Below are 24,595 nucleotides of genomic sequence, written 5' to 3'. Positions count from 1 at the left end.
CCTGGAGCCCCGCAGCAGAGCCTGGCCCCAACATATGCATTTTCTCACTGGGTGCATGGGTGCTCACTGCAGAGTGGGGATGTGAGAGTCTGATAATATGAAAGCTGCAGGCAAAAAAGGAAAATTCACCAACAGCCTCTATGCTGCAAGGATCTGCCAGGCCTGTAACCCAAAGCAGCAGATTTGTTCATTTCTGTGTGCTGCTCCTCCTTCACACACAGTAGCCTGTAAAAAATAGCAATGCACAGTGAGCAGTCTGCCTGCAATGGACAATCTGCATTTGACTTAATTTCCCACGTATCTGTATCTGTCATCCTACAATTTCCTACAGTTTTGAGGAATAGGGTTAATTTTTGACACATTACAGGGTGAAAAATAGACTGAGTTGGTCCCTGTGCATAGAAAAAGGGTCTCTCAAGAGAAACACTCTGTCAGCATTTCCATCTTTTTTGAAAGGCTTTTATGTCTGAGTGTCCACAAAAGAAAGGCTGGTGTAGTGGTTTGTTATCCAACTAAGCCTTAAGCCTGGGGATTTTCTATCAACTCCCCAAGTTTGCAGAACTGAAAATTTATAAGCATCTCATTTTCCCATAAAAGACACCATGACCTCCACAGCCAGAATGCAGAGGTGCAAAACTGATCAATCTTAGTGAAATCCAGACTGGGAGAAAAAAACCTCACTGTCGAAGCTGAACTTGCCGGTATTGACATTCATGGCTAGTCCGGATTCAGAGGTTGTAAGGCTTAACAGGGCACTCACTTCAGGATCTTCAGATGCTGAAAACCAAAAAGCTTTAGATGGTGAAAGCCAGACATGAATGAGGTTGAGATTACAAGGAGGGATATAAGTACTGATTGTTCTGATCCCATGGTGTGCTTTACTCTGGGGATATTTTATTGGCTAGGCAAATGTAGAAGAGAGAGATTGACTAAACAAAGGTATAAAGATAAATGAAGGTATATTTTATCTTTTTGACTAAATACTTTTGTAGCTTGTTTTCAGTCAGCATTTAAAATGTGTGTCTTTGGAATTGTACATCAAGTCATACATAAGTCAGAAATGTCAGCCATATACATCGATGGTTTATTTCATTAGCTGCATTTGACTTCTATTAATTGAGCGAGAGATTTGTCCCCCAGACCATAGCATATTGAGTCTCAGGTATTTTTGCAAGTAATGTGGTCACATATTTCCTTTTCCTAACAAATAAAATGTACCAGGGAATAAATAAATTGAGAAACTAGATTTTTGAACTCCTCCTTCTCATTCTCACTCAGAGACTCAGCAGACCTGCATTTTTTTTTGTTTTCCAACCAGATGGAAGAAATTCTCCCAAAGGCAGAAGCCTTCAACTTGAAAATCATGGGTTTCTACCTCCTTAAAAACTCAGAATTTGAAAAAAGGGAATATTTCCACATTTAGTGTAGAGGTGAACCTATAGAATCACTTTTGCCCCCAGAAGTTACTTGTGTTGGACTCTTGATTTGTCCATAAAGTCCATTTACATGTAATAAAAAAAGCAAGAAATCATGCTTTAATCATACAGCATCTTGCTCTGTGGCCCAAATTACTTGGTAAACTACTTGCTCTGAAAGCTCAAATGCTGGAAATAAAACTACGAGAAAGAACAGCTTGGACTATGATCTTTAGTTTATGCATGGCACGAGCATTTTATCACCTGGAAATACAGCACATGAAACATATTTCTGGCTAAATAGTGAATGTTATAAGGAGATCTGAGCAATGAAGATCCAAAGCCTGTATTTCAAGTACAGACACAGAATACAAGGCAAGACAGCATGAAACATGCACTCTCACTAAAGTGTCCAGTGTCAAAGTTCAGGTAGAGCATGCAAATTTGTCAGGTAAACTTCAGATAAGCACTGTTCTTCAGCAGAGCTCTGAAATTCACTGTCAACATCAAGTCCAACCATGGGTTTCATGTGAAGAGCATTCTTAAGGACTTTATGAAAGGTGAAGTGAAATTAAACACGTGTGCAAGCCGTCTCTGGAATTAGGATATTAGTAAAGAGCAAAAAACCCAACATGTTGCTCTTTTAGTAGGTGTAATCTCAGTAGCATCGCTACATTCAGTTTGTCATTTGATGATACGTCTGTATCAAAAATACATACACTATTTTGGCAGCAAAATATATAGCTAGATCAGTAATACATAAATGACAAATAGCACTGTTTGTATTGTAATGATTAAATTATGCCTTTCAAACTCTGTGTTGCATACTGAGTTCTATGGATGTTGATTTTATATACAGAAACCTGCATATGTATGTAAAGTGTAATGCGAAAATTACATGACAGAGGTTAAATGAGTAGTACTTATATTTAAGATGTATGGTAAAAAAAAAATCCATTATGAAAAGCTCCTTATCATGAGCCTAAGCATAGGATCAGGAGCAGGCCTTGAATTCATTCCTTTGTGTCAGCAAGAGTTTTGACTAAATAAGAAATACAGGTCCCAGGGATGCAAGGTAGTATAAATAAGAATAAAATGAGACTTTTTAAGTCTAATAAATACTAAAGTATGAGAAAATCAGAAATAAATAAAATAACTTTGTAGCAAAAATTATTTCATAAACCCTACTTCTGGTTTTCCTGAGTTCATCACCAATCAAATGCATTGTTATTCAGAAAAATAAATTTGTAAAATGCAGTTAGTCCTGAGCACAAGCTCACCCAAAGATGAATTTTGGGAGAAAATGATCAGGAATACAGTTGTCCACAATAAGCATCAGTTAAGACAGGGTCATATTTATCACAGTTGCAGTGTGAGCCATGTTGTTTTTCAGCTGTGTATAACATGTTCACACCTCTCACCAGCAGCTGTCTCTGAGAAGTTAAGTTTTTCAGTGCTTTTGAGACTGTGGCTTATGAGAGTGCTTTGGCAGTTTGTGTTCTGGAGGAGACTGTGTGGTTTGCAGATCTGCCCAGGGCAGGAAGGCTCTGGATAGCAATGGGTTATGTTATGCCTGGAGCCATTAGAACTGCAGAAGGGCTCACAGCCCACTGAATATATGCATGCCCCTCCTATCTATGTATTTCTGTGTACGAATGGGGGTGTATTGGCTTGCATGGCAGCACATGGGCCCAGCAGGAGTTCATCTCCTCTGTTCCTCCCTTTCCTACACCGATTGTACTCAGATTATGTGAGAGGTGCTTTCCCACTGCGTCCCACTGGTAGTGGATCTGCACAGCTGAGATGCAGAAAGCCCATGCTCCTGCCCTTACATCATCTTCCCCTGCAAGCAGGAGGGCTTATCAGGTGTTCTGGGGTGGCTGATCTCCCAAACCTTTCTTTATTCTGTGGTCTGTGTAGTTTGATTATCATTCTGTCTTGAAAAAACTTTCCCAGCAAAGTCGCTACTGAGGTTCATAAATTCTGAGTACATTTGGTTTGGTTTTGACAGGGTTTTGCTGGGGAGCTCCTCATTGCCTCAGGCTTAGTTGCATGTGTGTTATGGACATATAGGCCAGCAGCAAGTGGGACCTAACAGCCATTTAAAATGTTGTCAGAGATAAAAGTAACACAGTTGGTAAGATTCTGAAATATTCTGCAGTATTCTTAAAATATTTTTTTTCAGCATTAACTTGTTAATTAAACCTCTTAAAAGACTTCTCATTTTCCACAACAGCAGTTGGGGAAAAATTATAAGGCTGTTTTTCTCTCTGCAAAGTGTTTAATTAATATACCTGTTTGAGTTTACACATATATTCTGTATAATAAAAAACCTGAGTTCAACATTTTTGACTCGTTTAAAAAATATGATTATGTGGGTAGACAAATCCAGAAACATGCTTCTGTTGTTAATTAAAAAAACTTCAGCTGCTGAAACATATCTTTATGATCAACTTTTAGAGCTCTCCCTTTCTCACTTTCTTTTAAGCTGGTTTTCTTTTGGTCTGTTGGACAGAAGCGAGGGCACCTTTCAGCACCAACAGCTCTCTTAGCCAAGGATGCTGAAGGAACCTCTGCTTACTGGGGCTGTGACTGAGAGGTGCAAAGAGAGACAGGCAACCCTTGAGCTCAGTAGTTTCTGGGGCCTTGAGGGTTGGTATGAATTTCTTGGCCTGCGGTTGAGCAGGACATTCCACAGAGGCAGGTTATCGCTCTTCAAAGGCCAGCATGTGGATCAAGTCATGAGACCTACAGATCTGGTATGAAGTGAATACTCACTACGTCTTATCAGTGCTCGTAATATTTGAAGACTATTATTTGCAGATTGTGGGGGAATCACTGTGATTGAAGTACAAAACCCCTGCAGGAGAAAAAGGTGTCAGATAACATAAGTCAAGACCCTACAACCAGGTCTGAAATTGTTAAAGTTCTGTTGATGAACATTTGTGCAGTACCTCTGGCGAGAGAATTGTCCATTAGCTTTTGGGGGCAATGAAATGCTTAAAAGGAAAACATATTGCATGGGCGTGTTGTTTGCATTTAGAAACAATATGTGCTGTATACCTATGAATTATCACTCATTTCTGTAAATTGCAGAGTATCTCTGTATATCTAATAAGCTTTCTAGGTTGGGTTTTTTTTTAAGATTTCTACATTTAGGGAATCTAAATTCCCTTCTCAGATGTCGGCTAGGCACATGAAAGGAGCATCTCAAAGGCATTTAGGTGCTAAATCAACAACTAATTGGTTTTCTAAAAAGCCCCTGAACAGCTTGGAAGTCTGGTCAACAGAAATCAGAGTGTTAATCAGCTTACTGCTTTGGACAGTTCCAGTTAGTGATTGCTTTGCCTTTAGCTACCTAAATGCCTTTGAAAACTGGTTGCTGGAAACTGTTGAAAGTCAGTAATTGTACAGGTTACAGGGTGCAGGAAAAGGCTTTCAGTCTCCAAGAGGATCCCTTGAGTGGCACTGAGTTGTACTGGAAGGTTGAAGTCAGAGTTAAGAAAATGGGAAGCGAAGCTGTTTTTACAGTGGCACATGCTTCCCCTCTTCCTTCCTCCCACCTTGGTTTGTTACCCACAGCACTGGAAAGAAATAATTAAAAGTAAGGTAGTTTTCCCTATCATGTGGTTATTTATTCCCAAGACTGGATATGAAGAAGCCAAATCTAAACTTCAGACAATTGTTTATATCATTTTGAGGGAAGTACGGATTTGACAGAATTTTCAGCTGCCATGATGAATACTTCTTTGAGCTATAGTTTCAGTTAGAAACTTCATGAAGTAAAGCCATTCTCACACAACTCCTCTCATTTCTGAGTGTTGCTTAGGGTTTGTTTAGATTTGATTTCTTAGGCTGTCTTTCAAGGATGTGCTCTCATTTTTTTGGTGCCCACAGCTTGGAAGAAAAGAAATAGCCGAAAACAATACCCATCAAGGGGAACATGTCCCACACAAATTAAGGAGGGACAGAAAAAGGGAGAAACAAATGGAAAAAAAAAAAAACAAAAACCAAAACCCAGAAGAACCTCAGTCTCAGCCTTTGGCAAAGAAAGAACAATACCTGAATGATTTTCTCCTACCACTTGTGCAGGAGGACATGATTTGTCTTGACTCTGTTTTATTCTCATGAGAAGGAAAGCAACTGTTTTGGAGTATTTGCAGTCTCCACTCAAGAGGCTGTTGAGACTGGAATAGCAATTGGATTGCCTTCAGACAGAAATGCATTGACCAGCATTGTGGGGAAGAGCTTGAAAAGCTCCTTCCTGGGTAGTAAAGCGTAAGGCAAAAGCTCATGGGTCATTCTGGTCTAATGGAAGATGTCCCTGCCCATGGCAGGGCAGCTGGAACTAGATGATCTTAAGGTCCCTTCCAACCCCAACCATTCAATCATTTGGTGGTAAGGTATAGAATATACCTTTGGTTAGTTTGGGTCAGCTGTGTCTCCTCCCAATTTCTTGTGCACCCCCAGCCTACTTGCCTGATGGGGTGGGGTGAGAAGCAGAAGAGGCCTTGACTCGGAGTAAGCAGTGCTCAGCAGTAACTAAAATATCCCTGTGTTATCAACAGTGTTAATAACACATAACAGCACAAGTCCAAAACATAGCCCCATACTAGCTACTGTGAAGAAGATCGATTCTATCCTAGCCAAAACCAGCACAGTGGTGCTGTTAGACATATGAATGGCTGAGAGACTAATCTCTGCCCTATGATAAAGAAGGCAGCAGACTACGGAAAAGTTGTGCCACAACAGTCCCATGAATTTCTCTCCTCTTACAGAGGGCTTTTTTAGGTGTCCCTTTCAGACAGAATTTAGAGAAATGCTAAGAACACAACTGCTACAGAAACATATGCAGGAGTTTTTATTCTCCTGTCCAAAGAAGGGCAATTATTTAAATGGAAATGCAGTCTAAGGAAAGATAGCAATCCTGGGTTTAAATCTTTCCTAGATCTCCACTGACTTATAATAAGAAGATACTAGTTTACAAGCTCAGGTATAATCCCTTTGTGGTCACAAGCTGCCCATCATTCCCTGCTCTGCTTTCTGCTGGCAGATCCTGAGAAGCCATGTCAGTGCTGAGCTGGACTTGGAGTTTTGCACAGCATGTTAACTCTGCATAATCAGGATAAGAAGGCCATAGATCAAAGCCTATTTGAACACATCCGAGCCAAAACCAGCAAGCACTGTTTTCTTTGCATCTCAGATTCTGTGCTGGAACAAGCTTTATTTAACCTCATCTGTGACAAACGTCATTGTCTCTGACAGGAGTGTATTTAAAATTAGGTTTTGGGTTGTTGCTTTTAAGTAAACTAATGAGCCTTTTAATACTGTGCAAGCTAAGCATTTCTGCATCCTGATACACTTGAATTATTGACGTTCTTGGTGTGTATTGTTAAGTTGTGCAAGTTGTAAGATACCTTTAAATAAAATTGCACTTTTGGGTAGCTACTACTCAGTCTGATCCACAAAAGGTGATGGTTTGATTCATAGGAGACAAAAGTTTCTTCTTCCCTTTCTCTTCAACCCAATGAAAGGTGATGGAGCAAAGCACCAGGGAAAAATAATGTAAAGATTTATGAAATGCACACTGTATCCATGATTGCAAAAGACAGGAAGTATATTAATATATTCAGTCTCTTACTGTGATACTCTCTTATAGCAAGGTTACAGAACAAAGGAAGGGCAATGCAGACTCCTTAATATTTTGCTTGTTACTTTTAACAGGCAGCTGCTCTCTGTATGGCTGTAGTTCACTGTATGTCATCAGGCTTTGCTCCAGGGAATACCTCCCGTGTTGCAAACATGGAGAAAATATGCTTATCTCTATGTGTTTAAGCCAGCAAGCATGTGGTTAAGGGTAATACTGTTCTACAGTGGCTTCATAAATATAAACTTTGAGATACAATTACTGATAAAACTTATTAGATGGGAGAAAACTGAAACAGCATCACAAAGATGATGGACAATAGGGAAACTGCAGGGAGAATACAAAAGCTGACAACTTGCACATATCCCAAGCAACAGCTAGAGAGTGATCCACTAAGTGGCACACTCTGAGGCAGTGATAATGTACAAATCTCTCAAAGAGAAGGAAGGAGAGGGTGGGGGAGGAAAAGGAAATAAAAGATAAGAAAGACAAAAGGGTAGGCCTGTTGGTCATTTACTCCAATTAAGCCAATATTTTGCAGCTGCACTGTTCCAAAGTTCAAGCAATTAAAATCACTAGCTAGGTTTTGCCCTCCCTGACTTCAGGATTTGGATTCAGGGAGCAAAAGGATTTGGACAAGTAGACTTTGCTTTTGATACATGACCTGACTTGATAAAAGCAGCAGTGATTGATTAAGGATCTTTTCAGTTGCCTTTCACTAGTGTTCATCGAGCTTTCCTTCTTCTTGCATTTCATCTTGACAGCCAACTAATTGAATATCCAGGTTGGATTTGGAAGGGATTTTTAGCCACACTCCTCTGGAGTCTCAGTGAAGAGAACTGGAGGTTGGCATGATAGGACTTTGTATTTGTGGCTTTAACCATCCGTTGATTTGGTTTTATAGATTTTTAACTGATGTTTGTTGCTTCTCTAGATGTTTAGAAAGGAATTCCTCTTGAATCCCTGATGGCATTTCATAATGGTCATAATTATAAAATGTCTCAGATCTTTGGGGAGTGTGAAAGGATCAACAGAGTACAAGACAGCTAAAGAACAAAAAGCTCTTCTGGGTCACCGTTTATTTCTGTAGCCATCTGTGCCCCCCACCTCCAGACTCCAGCTGCTATTTGTGCTGTTGGAGATTGAAGATTATTGGGGACCTGGGATAAAACAGCAGTGCTTGTGAATATCAAAGGGACAGGATATTTAAGAGATACCATGATTTGCATTGGTTGCTGAAAAGCAGAGGAGCCATTCTGCAAATTTTCTTTGTATTAGGAATATTAATATAACAGCATCCACCTTAATGAAGATGAAATGGCCCATCATAATCCAAATGGTGTGTTCTAGCACAAAAATACTGCTGTATGCAAATGGTTGCTCTTTCAAAGGATTTGTACATTGAAGAGTATTTACAGTAGCATAGGAATTAAATTGCAGAATCCTTATTTGATGATTATTATTTTGTTCAGCCTGGAAGAGATTTTCTGAACAATTACTTTTAATTCGCAGCATTTAGCCCAGGATCTAAAGTTTGTCAAAAGTCAGTTGTATTCAAATCTTGAGTTTTGGTTCAAACTTCTATAACTTCATTAGACCTTTCTTACAACTTTGCCATGCTTAATGTAGTTTTAACTTCCGTTTACTGATGCTTTCCACTTGCATGTGATTTTTACTGGATAAGTTTCTTGAGAGTCAGATATGATAGCCTCTGGATAAGAATGAGGAAGATCAGTGGAGCAATGTGCTGATGTGCAGGCATCCTGCATAGGCTTCTGTATGAGACTGGAATGCAGTTTTTCACCTGATGACAGCCTTGAAAGAGTGGTTCCTCCAACATAATGCAAAATGAGAAAGTCCTAGCCTTTATAGCTTTGTACAACCAGAATAATGCAACTTTTACTGAATTATTCCATCTTCAGTACAACTCCCCCTCCAAAGTTCCAGGGTAATAGCTGAGATTTTAAATGCACAGAAGTAAAGCTGTTCAAAAATAGAATTTTCCTCATATGAGAGATTTCAGCATTTCAAAATTACTTTCTGCTTTAAAATCAAAATGTAAGTTAAAGCAAAGCGCTGGATTCAATTTTGTCTCATTTTGAATTAAAATGTTGAAATGGAAAAATGTGCATCTTCAATTAAAAAAAATTGGTATTTTAAAATGAAAATTTTATTTTGGCAAACCAAAGTTATGGGTAAGATTTTTTTTTTTTTAGTTTGTTGTTTTGTGGGGTTGGAGGAAGGAAAGCTTTTTCCGCTTTGGAATGTTGAATTTGATTTTTTGTTTTAGAAAGCCAAAAAGGTATCTGAAAAAATTAACATTTTCCTGCTGATGAATCTTTTAAACTTTATTTTACACCATTAACATTTTTCAGTCAAATTTTTTGACTGGCTTTATGCTGACATCAGTGCTGTGATCAAAATTTTGGATATCCTGACTTGCATTCAATTAATATTTGACTTATTTTCTTTCATTCCTACACCTGTTTCCATTAATTTTCTTGTTGAATTTACGTGGTAATGAGAGGGACTCTAAAAGACTGAAGTGGTTGTATGTAACTGCAAGCGATATCCAACAAATCCAAACTTTCTTGGATTAGAGGGTGAAACTCCACTGAAGTCAATGGAGCTTTAAATATTGGCACCACCAGAACATTTGTCCCATGAAGTGCAACTGCATTGTCACATCTTGAACACGCTTCATTCTCCTGATAGACGTTGCTAAAGGAGTCTCTTTTCAAGCACTTACAAATTTATTATTTTAAAAACCCATTTCCTCAGAGAGATCAAAAGCTCTTTTCATCACCATAGGGAGCCCATGGGAATTTCAGCATTCTGAAGTACAGCAGGTATCCAATTGCATTAAAATGTTAACTCCTTTTCTTTTTTTTCTTTTTTTTTTCTTTTTTTTTGTTTGTTTGTTTGTTTTAACCATGCTTTGGTTTTGTCATGAAGCAGAAGTTGTGGAATCTAATTATTTTTTGCTTGGAAGGAAAAACATTCCAGCAGGAAAAATGTCACATTAAATCAGATTGCTTCCAACTAATCCATAAAAGAAATTCCCCTAGTGAAAAGGCTTTATCTCTGATTGCTTTGTATTACTAGTGTGATACTGTAATACCATTTTTATACTGTGTTTCTGGAAATTTTTTTCGTATTATCTATGCAGAAAATAGATTGCAGATCTCCTCTAAAAGCAAAATGTTTTTTCCTGCTTGGCTGTACAGCAGAGCTGGAGTTTTCCCTCGTTGCCTATGTTGATATTTTTCGTTAAGAGAGGAGAATGATGCAATTATTTATTATTATTTGCATGTGTTACTTCAGAGCCCCAAGGTCCAAACAAGACCTCATTCTGCAAAGGCTTGTGGGATTCCACAGCTGCAAATAACCCCTGCCTGAAGACCTTTTTGCCTGTGGCCCCACTCCTGTAACCTGGAGCTAGTTGATTGACCTGTAGGCAGGTTACGGACCTGGGACTTCACGCACAGAGTGAAGAATGGGGGAAGGATGCTTTGTTGTCCTGCCTGCATTAGCAGGGAGTCCCAAAGATTAAATCCCTTGCCCCAGATCACGCAGGAAATCTGTGGCTGATGCTGAGGTGGAAGCCAGATCTCCTGCATGGCCCCCTTGGCCCCTGAGCCATCTGTCCTTCCTGCTGCCGGTGTCATGTTGGCCTCCAGCGCAGAAACTTCTACCCGAGGAATTTTCCATTGAGTTCTGCTGCTGATGAGTTTCTTTCTCACCAATAGGTGGAAACTGACAGCCCGGTTTCTCAGGTGACACAAGGAACGGTTCTGCCATCCCAAATGAGGCAGGAAAAACATCACGCAGAACAAGGAATTTTCCATAAGAAACTGTACCATAGCAACTGAAAAAGACGTTGAAGCACATTACACTTTCTCAGCTTGTTGCAACCTGTGCTTTGATGCAACAGGACATCAGAAAAGCGAAGACTTGGGTTTTTTTGTTTTTCTTTTCCTCACATTTCTTTGGCCAGGAGAGTGATTGCTTTAACTGGTGCTGCTTGATCATAATGAATTTATTGCAAAATTGTGTAACCTTTCCACATCCGTCTCCAAAGTCTGTGCCAGAGCCTGTGTTCTGGCATGCATTGTCATGCTATAGATGGGAAGGGTGAGATAACTACATCTGCAAACTTCCATAAGAGATCACAAGCTTTTGAAATTGTAGGATAACTAACCAAACGGGGTGCAGAAGTATTTCCAACAGGCTGACAGCTGTGCAATATATGGCATCAAAATAAAGTTGAGTCACTAAGAAGTAGTGATAAATAAGCTAGCAAAAGTCTGTGTTTTTTTCTAAGCATACCCCAAATATGATTGTCTCGTGTAACAACAAAATCCATCACTGTGCAGAAACAAATGGCTGTGACATTGCTTTGGATATGGACAGATTCTTGCTGTACTAGGAATAGTGTTTAATTAAAATGTTGTATAAAATCTTTAAGGGAAGCCATTGCAGGGCAGATGTTTAGCTTGTACCTGAGGAGCTGTAACAGGCTGTTCAGGATGAAGAAACATAAATTAACAGAACCTAAAATGCTTAAGTGAGAAAACAGGAGAAAATCTGATTAGCACTACTAATCAGTGGAGGTCTGGAGAATCCCTTTCTTTTGAACTAAAGCAGTTATTCACCTTCCTGTTTTTCAGAGTTCATACTGCACCTTGCCCTTTCCCTTGTGTTCTTTCTCAAGCCCACTAGCAGTTCAGTCTTGCACTTCTCACTGGAGACAATAAATTCCATGGTGTGGATGATCTTCCTCTCCTGTATATCTGCAGATGTGAAGTACTGGATGGAAAGCTGCAGCATATATAGCACATTTGCTATGTGTATACTGTCTTTTCATTCAAACTCACAACCAGTCCAATTTTTGAGGTATTTCTGAGGCAAGGTAGACCTATTTTCTGTGAGACTGCTTGTTTCATGTTTCCCTCAATGTCAGTGACAAGTCTGTCACTGAGTTGGGAAAGTTCTATGAGACTCCTGCAGAGCTGGGCCTGAATTTAAAACGCTGTACTGGAGCAGGAGTTGTCACAGCTGTCCTTAACAGGGCTTTCAGCAAGGTGTGTGTGTGTGAAAGCACAGTACTTTTTGTGCAGTAGCAGGGATAACACAGGTTCTCGAACTACTTGCTCTGCTCCTTGCTACGGTAGCTTTCAACTTGGTTAATTATGAACAAAAATAATAAAGTCTTGAGAAGAAATTTTTCCCAACAATGTTATTCCTGTATCCTTAGCTAGAACAGCCCTCATTAGGATGCAATTTACCATTTTTCCCAGTTTCCACAACAACTGTATTGGTATTCCACAACAACTGGTATTTCTGATGTCCGCTTGGCACATTATGAAGGAAAGTTATTCCAGTAGCTCCTGTTTAGAAATCTTTATTTGTTTACATTCATGAAGGTGTGGAAAGAGAGCTACAGCAAGTGGTTTTGAAGTACTGGTTGTGGTATGTTAATCCCTGAGGGCCTGTTTATTTTTATGCAGGACGGTACACATAAAAGACTGTAAACTAAACAACATACAGACTGGAATAAGCAAAGAATTAGGGCACTTAGCTAAGCAGCAGACCTTACATTTTCTTTTGTTCATAGCAAGTCTTTGGGGCTTTTTGGGGGTCTTAAATTAAGGGATGCTGTGGGTTTCTTAATTGCTTTCTTTAGCAGCTTCTCTTTGTGACTGTTAATCTAGAAGGACTCCACCGAGTTTCCCAGTTTACATTTTGTGAGTGAGAACAGGATTAGTTTAATGGCATGCAAGATAACACTGAAGGCAATGCAAGAGAAAGGGTTTTGTTGTAAAATCTTTTTTCTGAATGTTTTTTTTCCTTTCCAGTTGCTTTTCTTTTTGACTGTGTTATAATGCCCTTAAACTTGCAAGGAGACCAGAATCTGTAAAAATAAAAGAAAGTATTCATTGCAGCCATATCTGAAGAATTTTCGGTTGAGATTTTGAAATTAAGAAAGTAATGGCAGCCAGGAGTTTGGGCCATTGTTTTCAAATATGTCAAGTAAGAACTTTGATAATACAAAACTTGCACTTTATAGCTTTGTGACACTGTCCAAATAGGAATTAATATTTAAAAAACCACCACTATTATGAAACAGCTAGGTAAGCATTTCTGGCCTTGTTTTCTAGGTGGGGGAAAACAATGATAAACGGATTAATTCAGCAGAAGCCTCTTATAAGAGTTGTTTGCCAAAGCACTGATGACAAATACCTTTTCATGTCTCTGTGTGTATCTAGGTTTCAGAACCAAACAATGTTGCCTGTCTGTAGTTTCTCTGTAAGGCAAAATGCAAATCAGTAGTGGTTATTTTTGCAGTTAGAGCATGTTATATTTTTGGAACATGTGGCTGAATTACCATTCTTCTATCGAAGAAAATGTTACAACAAGGGAAGAATAAATGTGACAGAAGCAATGGTGAAAGCAACACACTAGCCTGCAAGTTAGTTGAGCGTTGTACATGGGAAAACACTGGGGAAACTACTCAATAAATCTTGAAATTGATTTATAAATAATTATGTTATCTTCAGACCCTCCCTCTTCCTTTAAAATTCTGTCCAGAAGGACAGGCTAGAAACAGAGAGTCCTGGAAACTGCTTGAGGACCATTTTGTGGATGACGGACTACTAAAAAGCGAAGTAGCCCTCCAGGTCTGTAACAGGCTTCAGACCAGTCCCTCCTAAAAGCAGGTCTGTACTTGCCCTCCTGCTTATGGTGGTCTTGCAGGAGGTAGCAGTTAATCAACACTGCTTGTAAAGTGTTCTGTTAATGTACCCTGGTGACATCTTGTCTGTAGGGCTAACAATAACGCTTTGTGTACCTCAGTGTTCTAGTTAAGTGCAGATGTCATGCGTATCAACGGACAACACCCATTTCCTTAGCTGCAAGTGCCAGTTCCCAGCAACTTGAGACAAAAATCCAGCTGTTTCACTGGTAACAATAAAAATTATAGTAATTTTTAATATTTCCTTTACTGATAAACACATGGAGTATTCTGCCATTACAGTTCAACAAATGTAGCAGCCAATTGCGTTGGTTACTGCTGCTCAAAATGATTTCAAAGTATGTGAGTATGTAGGCAGCTGGTATTTATTGCTCTGGGTGAGGACTTGAACTTCAGAAGGAAGGGGGGGAAAAAACAACATTTTGCCTATCTGTTCTGTGCAGACTGCAGTTGCTGTAAATATCATCGTGTACAGTAGTTGGAACAAAACAGTTTTGTTTTTTAAAAGTAGCAATCATATAGACATTTTCTGGTCCATGCATTTTTGGTTTCTTGCAGAGACTGCCAGAATTACATTTGCATTCATTTCAGTCTACAAGTAGTATTACAGAAGATTCAAATGCAAGTACTTTCCAAATATAAAGAGTGCAGGGGAGAAAGGTGACCATGATTTATGGTGACATCTGTTAAGCTTTTACAAAATATCATATGTGTGTACTAGCTATCACCATAAAATTAACTGGTACTAATTGGTCAGAGCTGCCAAATCAGTCTGCTTATGAGTGTAACACTCTTCTTTAGGTCATGTTCATTATATCGACATCGTATGTCAGATCTTGAATAAAGTTCATTCAGATATTTCTGCTGTTCTTCTTGTTTGCCCTGCTATGTGTGTGTTTTGTCATCAGTGAGAGTTCATGTCTCAGCAAAGACTGGATCTGTGTGCTTTGGGAAATACATGTCTCGGGTATCTGCCCAATGGCCACTTCTCCAGCAAACAGTGGGGCTGTGGGAGGGCATCCTCCAATTGAATCATGCCTGGCGTTTTCTTCTTTCTTGGAAGCCGACTGGAACAAAATGTTCAAAGCTCTTTCTTCCTCTCTTTCATCTTTTTTTTTTTTCCTCTCTCTTTTAGTCTTTCACTTCCATGCCTCAAAAGGCTGTAACTGGGTTCATTATTGTGTGATAAATCAGCAGTAAACTTCTATGCATTTTGGTTCATTTGGGCAGCTCCTGTTCCTTAGTGACAGCTGCTTGGCTCAGTACACTGTAATTATCAACTCAAAACCAAGATGCTTCTAGGTGCTGAAAGCATACTGGCAGAAACTGAACTTGTCCTCAACTTCATCATGGGCCACAGCTTTAAAAGATCTCATTTAGTGGTTGTTTGGTTGTGTCGTTGCTGTTGGTACTGGGGCTCTGACAGTTCATTATCACAGTGGAGCCCGTGGGAAGCTGTTGTTATCCTGAAGGAGTTCGGGTGTTTGTTCTTCATTAGCTGCTGACAGATAGTTGACTTTTTAATATGTATTTGTGTTCACTCTCTTTCTCTGAAATAAAGTTTTATTGATAGGTGGGAGGGGATTTATGTGTGTTAGTGAAAATTTGCAAAGGCTTTATTTAAACATAACTCTGAAGGGAACTTAGCTGAGAAACAGATTTCTTTTGTTGTCTGTATTGGAACTGAGGCACTCTCTGCTCCTACTTTAAACCTACCTCTGTTTGGCTTGCTGGCTGAAGAGACAGGCTACACGCTGACTGAGTGACTGGTGCCTAGCTCTCTGCAACCACGGGGCCATACAGAACATGGCATTGCCTCTGATCCACTAAAGGGCAAGTGGCCCTGGGCCATGTGTTGTGCAGATCAATTTCAAGGGGCTCTGTGTAGCTGAGACTTTTGCTTCCTCACCAAATTTGTTTCAGAAAAGGAGGACGACTCCTAATTTGCCTGAAATGTAAAGAAACGTAATTTCAACTGACAGATATAACACAATCCAGAGCTCAAGTGAATGGAAGGAAATTTCTCATATTCTCTGCTAGATCTGTTAACTAGATGGGTGCGTTTTCATGTTATGTGAAAATGACATGCAGATCCAAGAGGGGAGAAAATGTATGACTTTTTTTTTTTTTTTTTTTTCCAAGAGAAATGATCTGGGTAAGTCCTGTTGTTTCAACTGTCAAGCCACAGCTTTTCTCACTGTAACCATGGGTCAGGTTGGTTTTTCTATCAGGACAATTAGAGTAGGCGCCTTCTATTAGAAAAGGCTTTGAAGTGTTCTCAAATCTTGCTGGGCTATAGTTTAGTGTAATTTACAGAGCAGTTCCAAGCAGGAGCACCACTGTTTGCTTAAGCAAGGGGCATGACACAGTCTCATTTGCATAATTCTCTAGGATTTGGGTTGTTAGTCCCTGGAGAATGATGAGAAGTCACCCAGGCTGTAGATACCTCATGACCTTTACACATAGGATAATTTGTGTTGTGTAAACATACACTTTGCAGTCTTAGTCCTTTGGAGGATGCAGAATGGAAGAACCAGGTCAGCAGAGGAGGTGATGTGCAATCTACAATAAGCAGTTCTTTTTAAGCTTGAAGATTAAGCATGTACTATATTCATATGGAAACAGAGGAAGAATTTTTTCCAGCGCATATGCAACAAGGAAAAAGTAATCTTTTCAGTTGCTGAGGATCAGACCCTGAAAGACACTCAGCACGTTCAGTCTTGCAAAACCCTTCATGACTTCATTTGAATGACCTATGAGAACTTGCAGGGCTTTTGTTTGAAGCTAGTACAATGTAATAATCTTTTGACTGCTTTGTGGCTGCAGTAGAGCTATCTGGCACAGCCCAGCAGTAAAGATGAATTTTCTGGGTGTACCTTGCATGCATGTGCTGCCAGTTAAAACTGCCTTTGTTACACATAAGCACTGGGATTCTGAAACTGTAAAAGGAGCCAAAGGGGAAATGCCTTATGGGGACATAATCGTCTGTAGATGGCATGTCCTAGCAAAGAGGTGTGCCAGCCTGTCAGTGAAACAAAAGCAGAGCAACAAATGCCTCACCATGGAAGGACGCAGAAATGCTGAAGGACAGCACATCTGTAAAAGAGAAAAGCCTCTTTTCCAGGTCCATTCAACTTTTATGATGGTTTTGCTAATATCTCCTGTCACATGGGGCTTTGAGACAGTATAATGGTTAGTACTAACCGCTTCTGCCTCCTCAGAGGACAGGGGACAAACAGGTTCTTTCCCTTTCAGTGTACAGGAAGACTTGACTTCTTTTCTCTCCTTTCTGCTGATTTTGTTTCTCAGTGAATAATACAGAGATCTGATCAAAGGGCAAGTTTGTTTCTGCTTTGGTTAGTTTGCATTGCCCAATGTCTTTATGTGTCTTTTGTGGGGCCTCCTCAGAAATAGTTAAACCTATTTCATTTTCTGTGTGTTTGAAGGCTACTTATGCCAAAACCTAGGAAAGGGAGCAGTACACGCAGTGGCAAAGACTTAACTGTTTGCAGTTAAAGAAGCAGGCAGAGATCGGACCTTCTTCCAGTTTACCTCAGAAAGCAAAAGGAGTTTACCCAAAGAAAGCAAACCATGGGTGTGCTTAAGATTCAGATTTCTTCGTGGAAAGCTGCACAGTGTGCTGCAAACTGATAGAACTGTAAAAGGTGTTCTGAAGCAGGACAAAAATTATTAGGAAAAGAGTAAATAATGTGCTTAAAAGTTATATATAAAAGGCTGGGTTCTTACAATATTTTCTCTATTGTTCCCTTTTATTTCCATGCATAATACAATTAGCTGCAACAGGGCAGACCTACCCAGCTAACATGGCAGATCAGAGGCTATGCTATCTTTTAGTAAAATAGTTCAGCAAAAGGTAAAGATTGAGTATGTGCTTAACTTTTATATAATGGAATAGAATTTGGGACTTTGAGCTAAGCATGTGGTGTATTCTTTCACAGGCTTGAAAGCTCAATTTACTTTTCATGCTTCATTTTGAAAGGCCACCAGTAAAACCCTTCTGTCCTCCTTTATATCGAGTTACAAAATTATTTCATTTTCCTTTTAAAATGAGAAGAGAAAAAAGCAAAGCAGAAAACCCTACATCAAAAATAGGTCAAGCTCCTTTGAATTTCACCTTTATAGCCACTTAGGCCAAGCTTGAATACAGCTCAGTCTCTGAATATATGTTGTTTCTTTCAGGTCCTCTTCTCAGACTGACATCCTCGGTTGCTTTTCAGACCTATACCTGTTTCTGAAAACAGAGATAGAAAAGAATTACTGTTTTGAAGACACTATGTTTATTGGCCCTTCTTCCCTGAAAGTGTCTATTATATGAAATATGATACACGGTACTTCCCCATCCTTTGCTGAGTGCCTCTCATTCTGCAGCACAGAAGACCCTCCACGATTACTATCATGCTGACGATTTCCTGATCCGAACTAAGAGAAGGGGATGGTGATGAGATCGTTGTCTCCAGTTAACTTAAACATGGAAGACGGACCAGATTTGCCACAATAAAATAATACTAGCAGAGGTTTTTTACAGCAACTCACGCACAGTAGCCTTTTGCAATTATTAATCTTTTGGAAGAAGTGCATTGAGATTGATATTTACAAATTAAGTGTATACACATCTGCAAAGGCAATGTTTGTTCAAAATTCCAGTAAAAATTCCATGAAAATTTTCTACTTAAAGCTGATTTACCATACTGTGTTGAAAAGTTGTTAGTAGTCTGGAAGCAGCATAGAAGGAAAAATTAAGAGCAATTACTCTCTGCTATTTATTCTGAATATAGAGCACCAAATGTAGCTTTCAGTTATTCTGATATATCCCAATTATTTTAGCATGTAACAGATCAAATCCATATTTAATACATATTTATAATAGAAATAAAACGCAGTTTCAGGTTCCTAAGGCTTGAGGGCCTTGTGTACCTTTGGTTTTGTATGCAAGGGCAAGTTCTGCCTGGAAAAACTGTCAACTTACTATTATTGTTATTCTGAAGAGTGAATTTAGCTCATAAGGCTCATGTATTTAAGGCAATGATATCATTGTTATTATAATTTATTACTAAGTAGTTCCTATTTGAATATAAAGATCTAATCAAGTATAGCAATATACCTATCTGTTGCCAAACTGAGAGGATCTTGGGCTGACTAAATCAAATCAGTTACCATAAAAGAGTAAGATAAACCGTCTCACCAGAAATCAAATATTAACCCCAAAAGACAAGATACACTTGAGTTTCAGCCAGAGAAAAGCCATGCCAGCTACAGCGAAATGAGTTTACAGTAGGAAATAGCTGTGGTGCCCCTGCTGCTGTGGGCAGGTGGAGGAAGACAGCACCTTCCTAGGAGCTGCAGCACATGTCACAAAGGGAAGCCTAAGTTGCACTAAAACAATAGAAATTCTGGAGTTTGAAGTATAGATCCTGTGAGGATTTAAGTTGTAAATGAAGCAACTGAAAGGTTAAACTGCAGCAGTCACAGACTGATTTATCACCTGATGTAGCTCTCAACAGCTAGGAAATCCCTGAGAATGATGCCATTCCTGTAAGTGCTCACAGATTTGCCTTTCATAAATTTCTCCAGTTCTTCCAGGAAAACCACTGCCTATTCTGCTTGCCCATTAAATGTCTCCTCAAGCCCCACTTGGGGTCTGATGCCTGTGAAAAATCTGGCAAACGACTGAGGGATAAATGTTTTAAAACTGTTGAATTAAGCTGTTTTTTTTCAAAGAAGCAAAACAAAATTCAGTGTTTCAGAAGCTGTACTGTACAGGTAATGTGGTGAGGCCTAAGTGCCTTTCTGACCTAGTTCTTCTGTGCATCGTCCACTGTCAGTTTTGTAAGGCTTGTACTAGCACCTTTTATTTCAAGCAGAGTACCTGAGGAGTGGGTTTTCTGTAGGCTTATTTTCCTTCTGTTAAACAGGTGTGAGTTGAATCTCAGCTGTGGACTATATATGTATATATATGAAAATCTCCTGCTGGTTTGTGCCTACAACAGCTGGGCATCAGTCTTGCATGAAAATTTGTTGCTGCTCTATGGTAAAAATTAAACAACACTAGCACTACACAAAAATATATAGAAAATAGTAAGTCATGAATTTTGTATGGGATAAATAAATAATCAGAAGTATACTCTCAGAACTGAGCTGGCCTATTTCTGCATCCAGACAATGCTGACATCTTAAAAAAAAAACAAACCAAAACCCCCCACATGGTTGTTCTTGGCTTTTATTGCTAGAGAGTATCTCAGTGTGCCAAAATTTCTACTCTGGCAGTAACATGCAGAACTGTAGAGATGCTGCCACTAAGGAATCCAATGGCCATCAGGCTAGACATACTGTCTGGTGTTCGTAGTGATTTTGTATCCTTCTGCTATGGGATTCTCTCTGAAATTCCACCCCTCCTTTTATGTGGATGACAGATACTGCACAAATTTGGTATACTATCTGAACAGTCACTCAGCCATTTACACCTGTTTTTTTCTAACAAGATCTTAGAAATAATTGAGTCTTCACAATTGCAAAAGAAATGGTGGGAGAAGTGAAGAAACTTGCAAAATGTCTTTTTGTGGCACCTCATGTCACATCACAAGCTGAGTCTTTTCTGCAGCTGCTTTTTCCTTATGTAACTGTAAATATTTTTATAATATTACCTTGCCTGGTTACTTGGCACCTTGAAGATCCTCATTCTCTTTACAGAGTCCCAGCACAACACATTTCATCAGGACTGTTCCACATGAGTACCACTAGCAAAATTTTGAACAGTATCCTAGAAAGCAGACTCAGCAGATAATTAAGTGGGCATGCAACACACCAGGATCTTCTGGTGTTGGTAGTACAGTGAGCAGTGATGATGGAGCCTGTCTGATGTGGCTCTTACTGTCCCTCAAACACTGAGTCCATGTTGCAGTCTCTCCATAAGGCTATGTATCTCTTGTCTGCTCTGCTGTTCTCATGAGGCATATGTGAAACTTATAGCACTTCTGATATTGTAATTGGGTGAGGTGTTCAAGATGAGACATACCCATGCATACCACATAACTATGTAATTTTCATGCTCTTTAGGAAACACAGACATAAAAGGAGTAGTGTGATCTTTGGAGCTTCAGAAATCTAGGGAGCTGATTTTATGTTTTTATCACAACCTTGTGGAGAGTGATACAAGAATGTGGCTTCCAGCTGATAAAAACAACTGGAAACACTTCTTTTAAAAGGTTGTTGAAAATTTTTCCAGGGAAGAGCCGTGGAAATGACTGATGAACTGGAGAAATTGTTTTCCTGGGAGGGGCTTCCATCTCTGCCTTACCAAGAAAAGCAAGAAGAGTGTTGGTTATGTGTATTTAATACAAGACCCAAAAAGGCTGCTCAAGCTAACAAAGAAAGTCTTCTGAAACCTAAGGGAGGGAGATGCAAGCCAGACAAACTAAAAAATAAGAGACAAAGAAAAAGGCATGCATTTTTATTAGCAATGAAAATGATCACACATTCGGGCAAGAGAATAGTTCAGACTTACAACTCAAGACTGGCCTGCCCACTTTCTGGAGGCAGTCTCCCAAGCACGAGTCATTTAACTCAGTACCATGCTCTGTGCTGTGTAGAAGGTCAGCTTAGGTGGTGTAATGGTCACATGTGGTGGTAAAATGTCCAGACCTATTGTTTGTGACCAAGGGAAAAACACTTACACTTTGTCACAGCACTGAACTTTTTAATTACATGCAGAAACATCTTAATAATTTATACTGCTGAATATCCTGCTGTTCGTGGCTGGAATCAGTGACATCCAACTCAGTGAATTCAATATGGTGAGGAGATCCCGAGTTGCCTGTTTTGCTGGGACCCACTCCAGAATGTGGTGTCACCCTCTCTGTTCAGCCTCATCATCAAAGGTAGATTAGCTAGGGAGTGCAATCCCATGCCTGCAGAGAGTGTTTGCAGGATAAGGCTTTGATGCGTCATTTCTAGTGCAACATGTTGTTTGTTAGTGAGTGAAATACTTAGAAGTCTAGGTCTGTTGGTAGAATGTCTCTGAGACCTTGAGATGAGAAGAGGTCCCTTACTCTGCAGTTGTGCTCCCCGTTGCCAGCCAAATCCCTGCAGTCATCCATGGGAGCCCCCTTCTGTGAGCACAGGTGTGTGGTTATTGTATAACACTGCAGCCTCTTTTCAGCATTTACCTTTGTTTGAATTGCTCAGTCTTATTTAATATCTTATGTTTTATTTTTCTCTTTAAGTGTTTCAACTTGACTTAGCTCTTAGCTTAATGTAATGTATTTTTTACAGTAATCAGACAAAATCATTTAAACCAGGATGATGTGCCTTTAATAAGTACAAATGGCAACTCAGAGGCAATCACAATTTAGAGTCAAAAGGAGGAAAATACATAGCCACTGTTTGAATGTTTCTGTATCTTTGCCTGTGAGACAATGTTATGAGACCATTTCTTTGGTAATTCAGTTATGCCACCTTTTTGTCCAAATTCTGCTTTATTTATCAATGTAAATCCATTATAATCTCTTAGACTTCAACACAGGTAAGTGGCTGTGTCCTGATACTAACTGAAAGTAGATTCTGACCTGAATTTTTCAGTGTATCTCCTACTGAAATCTCCTCTACTGAAGACAAGTGTCATTATGGCTGGGGCTCTGAGTGTGCTAAATGGATTTTTTCCTTAGCTCCTATTTCCATCACATCATATGTGTTTCATTGTTCTTATATTTAATCGCTGCCCATTTAGTCACATTTACTGTCATTCCTTACTTGTTTAGTAAATTGGTGCAGCTCAGAAAGGTAACAGGGATAGATGGATGGATAGAGTGTGACAAGGTGCAAATATATTCTGCACAGATCTCTTCTGCAGCTTGCTGTGTTTTGGTTTTGGCAGTTTGGTTTATGGGATGAGCTGCTTATTCAAATAGTTGGTTTATAGAAGAACATTCAGCAGCAGCTCTAAGTGTATTACAGAGAAGTATTTTATGTGTTTCTTACTTATTTTTACTCCATTGTTTGTGAAGTCCTCCAGGAACTTCACAAAAACCCTTTGTACTGCTAGGGCCAATGTTGGGGGTGTGCTGGGTTCAAAATAGAAAGGACCCCCACAAAATTCAGAAAGTCAGTGGTGCTCATCACCAGGTCTTTGGCAGCTGTGGAGAGCACCAAGTGAAAAATTGCCTCTGGTGCAGTTTTGCTGCTGATGCCAGTAGGACTACTCCCTGCCTATGGGCTTTGTGGATATTTTAAGATGGTGATGCTGGTAATGTGGAGTTGAACTTTTCTCTCTCTAGGAAAGGAAGAGAGGTTGCCTCCTGCTGATATTGATCAAGCAGAGGGAAAGAGAAGAATTCCCCAAGAGGCAGAGTTGAATGGCGGGTTTGGCAGGGGATAGGGGGGAGTACTCATTTATTACTAAGCATTTTTTAAAGTGCAGGTCATGAGGTGTGCCACGCTTCTGTGCTCAGATGGCATGCTTGGGCAGCAGTCCTCTCTATGTGTCTGCCTTGTGTCTGGTATTAGCAGAGGTGAGGGATGCCGGTTAACTTGTGTCCATGGGGAAGAGGTGTGTTTTGGTTCACACATATCTTGTGCTGACTCTTATTTTGTGCTTGACTTGACAAGCCAGTGCTGAGGAGGAAATGAAAACAAAAATCCCTACTGACTGCAGGGGAGCTACTCAGGTAGCTGGCCAAACAAAGCGTACCCATATGAATGCATTGATGAGTGAAAAACATTGGTACCTTGCAGTCTCATTTCACGTGTATTCAGCTATTAATGAGATGTGTGGCATCTGCTGGGAGACCTGGCATTGGAGGGAGGGGTGAGCAATGCCCCCTGTGCAGTAGCCAGCTGCGGGGACAGGAGCAAGCCCTGATGGGTTTGGTATGGCATGGGGAGAAGCTGGTTTTCATCATTCTGCCCCCAGGGTATGGTGGGCCTGCTTTCGTGCTGGCCTGGGGGTGGCAGCTGGGTCTGGTGGAGGTCTGCTGCTTGGATGTGCTGCCTGCTTAGCAGGCTCATGATGGAGGAGTCTGGACATATCTCTTACTGCTCTGGCTTGGTCCAGCACCAGGCTCCCCTTGCACACACACATGTGGTTACAAAGTGCATTTATACACAGTGCACTTGGTTTACATTGCCGTAGGCTTAGGGTGTGTGGGACACATATTTTTCTCTCGTAGATCATGGGCCCTTTCTCCAAATGCTGGTGACAGCAGTGAGGGCAGGCTGTGCCATTTCTCCCCATTGTTGTTACTAGCAGCACTCCATTTTCCATCTTTTAGTAATTGAGGCAAAGTGGTTTCTGCCTAAGTGGTCACCCAGTTTGGAACAGTCATGTGGTCAATCAGGGAGGCAGGAGTTGGTCTGTATCTGAATGTATCCTAAATTGTTGGTCGGATTCAGTCCTGGTCCCTGCAGTTAAGCATCCAAAGTGAAATTCATGCCTTTTCAGAAGCCAATTTGATGCCTGTGCACTGCTATTTAATTTGCTGTGTTTAGGGTTTAAGTTGCAAATAGGGTTTGTCCAAGCAGGGTTACATTTCAGTGTTTGCAAAAGCAGCTAAATGCACCAAGGTTAAATTCATCACCAGATGCTGACTGTTTTGTATGGTTTCAGCAACACAAGTTGTCAACCCTGTTGAGTTGGCCAGTTAAACTGCCCTTAGAGCTGCTTTATTTAGCTTGAACATTGCAAATGGATTATGTCTTCTACAAAATTTGGTACAGTCTTTTAAATATTAAATCTCTTAATGGAAACTTTTGCTGAAAGGAAAATGT

General features: G+C 39.9%; 1 protein-coding gene across 2 annotated transcripts in view; it reads left to right on the top strand.

Annotated features, from left to right (window-relative positions):
• The window catches only part of NTRK2 (neurotrophic receptor tyrosine kinase 2), a 194,570-nt gene that overhangs the window by 112,549 nt on the left and 57,426 nt on the right, over positions 1–24,595 (top strand). The gene's annotated exons all lie outside the window — the stretch shown is intronic.

The sequence above is a fragment of the Athene cunicularia genome, assembly GCF_003259725.1.
Source record: "Athene cunicularia isolate RWA chromosome Z unlocalized genomic scaffold, athCun1 chrZ_part2, whole genome shotgun sequence".
Classification (NCBI taxonomy): Eukaryota; Metazoa; Chordata; class Aves; order Strigiformes; family Strigidae; genus Athene; species Athene cunicularia.
Note: the sequence above shows the minus strand (reverse complement) of the source record. Positions and strands in the feature narration are given on the sequence as shown.